Genomic DNA, 5,371 nt, shown 5'->3' on the forward strand with positions numbered 1-5,371 from the left:
AAAACTCAAAAGTCTGATCTTTGACAAGTAATGAGGTGAGAGGTCGGGCTAACTGACTAAAGTTCTTAATAAACCTTCTGTAGAAGCCTGCATGCCCTAGAAAAGACCGAACATCCTTAACAGATTGAGGAAGTGGTAAATTATCAATTAAATCCACTTTGGCTCTATCTACCTTAATTCCCTCCTTGGATATTACATGGCCTAAAACAATACCAGATTTAACTATAAAATGACATTTCTCCCAATTCAAAACCAAATTCTTAGATATGCACATTTTCAAAACTAGGGAAAGATGATGAAGACATTCAGAATAGGAATTCCCATGAATTGAAAAGTCATCCATAAATACTTCTAAGAATTTTTTGACCATGTCAGAAAAAATGCTCATCATGCATCGTTGGAACGTAGCAGGGGCATTGCAAAGCCCAAAGGGCATACGCCTGTAAGCAAATGTTCCATATGGGCATGTAAAAGTGGTCTTATGTTGGTCCTCTAAAGCAATTGGGATTTGGTTATAGCCGGAATATCCATCAAGAAAGCAATAGTATTCATGTCCAGCTAACCTCTCTAACATCTGGTCAATGAATGGCAATGGGAAGTGGTCCTTCCAGGTTGCCGCATTTAATTTCCTGTAGTCAATGCACACACGCCATCCTGTTTGGACACGGGTAGGGATCAACTCATTATTGGCATTAGGAACTACAGTCACACTAGACTTCTTAGGCACTACATGAACTGGGCTTACCCATTGGCTGCCAGAAATAGGATAAATTATTCCATGATCCAAGCACTTTAGGATCTCTTTCTTAATAGCTTCCATCATCACTGGGTTAGCTCTTCTTTGGGGTTCCGTGGATGGTTTGGAATCCTCCATAAGATGTATATAATGTTGCACAATAGAAGGGCTTATACCCTTGATATCAGCCATGGTCCAACCTAGGGCTTCCTTATTATCTTTTAACACTTTAAGTAACTCCTCTTCCTGGCTAGAAGTCAAATTTGAAGAAATTATTACAGGAAGAGACTGGTCAGGCCCTAGGAAAGCATATCTCAAATTAGATGGCAACTCCTTAAGATCTAGCTTAGGGGGCTCAACTATGGAAGGTTTGGGAATGGAATTGGAAAGGGGTCCTAAGGCCTCCACAAGTGTGTGAAGACTCAAGACTTCAGAAAATAAATTGTTCACTCTTATCATCCAACTCATCCATATACTGTTGGAATTCTGAATCAAAATCAATATCAAAGTTGGTAACTAAATCATAGGAAAAATCCAGAAAATCCTCAAGCATATTGATCTCTTCTTCCATATGTGGTTGCTTGCCAATCCTAAACAAGTTAAACTCAACAGTTTGGTTACCAAAAGATAATCTTAGGAAATCATTCCGGCAATTGATTAATGCATTACTGCTAGCCAAGAATGGTCTTCCTAGAATTATTGGGATCTCATCCTTGGTTGAGAAGGGCTTAGTATCTAACACAATGAAATCAACAGGGAAAATAAATTCCCCCACCTTTAGTAAGACATCCTCAACCATCCCTTTAGGAATCTTAACAGACCTATCTGCCAACTGAAGAGTAGTTCCAGTGGCTTTTAATTCTCCCAATCCTAGTTGCTTGTACACATGGTAAGGTAAAAGATTCACACTTGCGCCAAGGTCAAGTAAAGCATGCTCAATATAGGTGTTACCTATGACACAAGATATGGTAGGGCTCCCTGGATCCTTATACTTGGCTGCTATAGGCTGAGTAATTATGGAACTAATGTTACCTGCCAAGAACGCCTTTTTGGGCACACTAGTGATACGTTTGTGAGTACACAAATCTTTCAGTACCTTTGCATAGGTGGGGATCTGGGATATGGCATCCAAAAGAGGGATGTTTATTTCTACCTTTTTGAAGACTTCTAAAATTTTGTCCATGGAAGCAGTCTTCTTTTTGTTTACCAAGCGATTAGGAAATGGGACAGGATGAACATAAGGACTGTTAGGGATTTGCCCCTGTTCAGAAGAATCATTTTTGGTTTCCTCAACCAAATCATCTTTAGTTTCAGAAAAATCTTTAGGTTCATCAGACGAACCTGGAGCAAGAGGCACATTTGTGTCCTCAACTGAAGAAGAGTTAACAGGAGTAATAGATGGGGAAGATTTAGGAAAGCTCTGTAGGTACTCTCTACCACTCCTAAGGGCATAAACAACATTACATTGGTTAGAGGGCCCTTATTGAGTCTGACCTTGTACTATATTCAGTGGTGCATTAGTTGGTCCTTGTAAACTAACAGGTTGATGATGCCTAGGGTTAGGCTCTGGTTGACTGGGTAAAGTTCCCTTCTTCCTCTCATGCATAATTGAGACAACTTGGGTAAGTTCTCTCGTAAGATTTTGATGGCTTGTCATGAGGAGGGCCATATTTTTTTCCAAGTCATTTATTCTACTTGCCTCTCCAGTGTTGGTAAACCCAGGGGGTTGCTGATAAGATGATAGAAGAGGGGCCCTAGGAAAACTCGCCTGAGGTCCTACATTTGACCTAGGAAAAGTATTTTGAGAAAAAGATTGTTGTGCAAAGGGAGGCCTTTGGGGTCCAGGTTGACCTTGATTATAGAAATTGGAAGGTCCTGCTTGGTTGCCCTGATTCCAAGAAAAATTTGGGTGATTTCTCCATCCTGGATTGTATGTGTTACTATATGGATTATTCTGGTATAAGGCATTAACACTATCATTAGAAGTGCCCCCAGAGGTGTTAGGGCATTCTTCTATGACTCTCTAGGAACAATAGCCTCAATCCTCTTGATTAGGATATCCAAATGGGCTTCCTTGGCTACTATCCCATCCACAAAATATCCTTTTCCTCTTATAGTTCTTTCACTCTCTTGGGTTGATTCCCATTCACGGGTTTTGTCAGCTAAGTCAAGTAAGAATTCCCATGCCTTTTCTTCATCTGTAAAGGATGTGAATCCCTCAGGGCACATAGATTCTATCATTTGTTTAGTTGGGTAATCAATACCCTCATAAATTATTTGACATAAATGCCATAGGTCTAGGCCATGGTGGGGGCATTCTTGGAGTAGATCCTTGAATCTCTCCATAAGTTTGGAAAATGACTCACTAGGCTTTTGCCTAAACTGAAGGATATCACTTCTAAGCTTATTGGTCTTGTGAGTTGGGAAAAACTTCTTAAGGAAGACAACTGTGAACTGTTCCCATGAGGTTATGGAATTTGTGGGTAATCCATACAACCACTTCTTAGCTTGGTCTTTCAATGCAAAAGTGATAAACCTAAGCTTAACAGCATCATCAGAAAGCTGTTGGATCTTAATTAGAACACATACCTCTTCAAATTCCCTTAGAAATAGGTATGCATCCTCAGAGGTCAACCCATGGAAGTGGGGCAACATAGTGATGTATTGAGATTTGAGTTCAAAATTATTGCCCTGGGCTTGTGGTAGAACTATGCAGGAAGGTTGGGCTGTTCTAGCAGGGTAGAACCTATCTTTCAGAGATTTAGGTGAAGGGTTTTGCTGTTGGTCTCCCATATTGAAGGGTTTTAAAGAGAGCAAATGTATAGTGTCACTACTTGTTGGATCTCTTCTTTCTAACCGATTCTTAGTATTACGTACCCACTTAACACTCATGCAACAGAAAAACTACCCACAACTAAAGTAAGACAAGCACAAAAGAATGGATAGCAAAACTTTTTTTTTATTATTATTTTTTTGATTTTTTTTTATTTTTTATTTTTTATTTTTTTGGTTTTTGGGAGCTTACCGACAGGGATCCGGGGTTGCTCAGGTCAATTCCTGAGGTACTGCTACAGGGCGAAACCTGTCTTTATCATACTGTGAGGCATGGCGACCTCCACTGATACAACTATTATTGCAAGTTGTTCTTCTCAGGAATTCAATAAAAGAAAAGGAAAAATATAAAAAAAAGCAAACAAAGCACTCCGATTTACCAAAAGAAAGTGAAAAATAACATGGAACTGTCTCCCCGGCAATGGCGCCAAAAACTTGTTTGAGATTTAAAATGTAACCGCAAGCGTACGGATCAGTGTAGCTACGGGTCGAACACAGGGAGAGCAGCCACTTTATTTTTTATTTCTTTTAATAATGCGAAAGTGAACTGATTAATGGTTGTGATCTAATTCTAATTACCGTCCTAAAAATAACGTCCTAACCATTCGTCATCTAAGAATTTAAAGACGCAAGCCACACAATTAAAATTAAATAAATAAATAACTAAAAATAAACAACCCACGCAATTAAAAAAAATAATAATAAAGGAAAAAAAAGCTGAAATAAAAATAAAGTAAAAGAAAGGGGATAAAGCTAGAGAGAGACTCACAAGTAGGTTTCTCTACTTAGCCCGAGGGATGCATCATAATATGAGCTTCCCTACTTGACCAGAGAGTCACTCTTACAAGGGTTTCTCTACTTGGCTTTAGGGAAAGGGAGACAATTAAAATAAAAACAATAAATTGATGGTTCTATGGCTAGGAGGGGCAAAGCCAACACATACACTAGCCATGAACCTTGGGGGAAAGGAATAGCAATAATGTAACGACTGAAAAATAAAAATCCTAAATTAAGAAAGAAAGGGTAGTCAGAAGAGGGAATGAGAGGGGGGAGAGAAGACTACTGAAGGAGCCTACTTACTTGAATCAATGCTTGAACTTGAAAAAAAAATTGCTCCACGGCTCATGATCTTGTCACCTAGATCTAAGCCTAGAACTATAACTTAAAAAATTACAACTCAATTGCATAAATCATAAACATAAAAAGGCTGAATAAAAATAAAAGAGTGCTTGCATTAATTGACATAAAAAAAACTATTACAAAAGTGATTAAAGCAAAAATAGAGAAGAACTAAAACTAAAGAGAGAGAAGAGAGAAGAGAGAGAGCAACTAAAGAAAACTAGAAGAAGAATGAATTGTGTCTCCTCCTCTTACATGAGTTGTATTTATAGGGAATGGAGAGGTAGGGTAACAATTTTCTCTTTCCTAAAAGAGAGAAACCCACAATTGATTGTGAGATCTTTTGAGTCCAAAAGTGCTAAGATGGAGGAGAGAGAAGAGAGAAATAAATTTTGAGAAATTTCCTAAAATTTTTTTGCTTATTTTCTTTCCTCTTTTTTTTTTTCTAATTTATTTTTCTTCTTTTTTTCTCTCTCCTAGGGACGATTTTTTTTTCTTCCTTTGTGTGATTTGGACAATCTTTGGTGATGATGTGGAGGAGAGAGAAGATTTGGACAATTTTTGGTTCTCCTTTTTTTTCTCTTTCCTTTTTTTTTTCTTCTCTTCTTGCTTCCACGATTTTGCTTGCTTCTAACTTGATGTGGAAATCCCCTCCATGCCCTTAGTACTTTAAGTGAGTGAAAA

The 5,371-nt window shown here is 38.2% G+C and overlaps 1 non-coding gene across 1 annotated transcript; it reads left to right on the top strand.

Moving 5' to 3' along the window:
• Positions 1 to 3,035: 3,035 nt before the first annotated feature.
• Positions 3,036 to 3,142, top strand: LOC122070401. The gene has a single exon (XR_006137771.1). It is a non-coding gene; the product is annotated as a small nucleolar RNA R71 (small nucleolar RNA).
• The last annotated feature ends 2,229 nt before the right edge of the window (positions 3,143 to 5,371 follow it).

Source organism: Macadamia integrifolia, unplaced genomic scaffold, assembly GCF_013358625.1.
Source record: "Macadamia integrifolia cultivar HAES 741 unplaced genomic scaffold, SCU_Mint_v3 scaffold904, whole genome shotgun sequence".
Taxonomy (NCBI): Eukaryota; Viridiplantae; Streptophyta; class Magnoliopsida; order Proteales; family Proteaceae; genus Macadamia; species Macadamia integrifolia.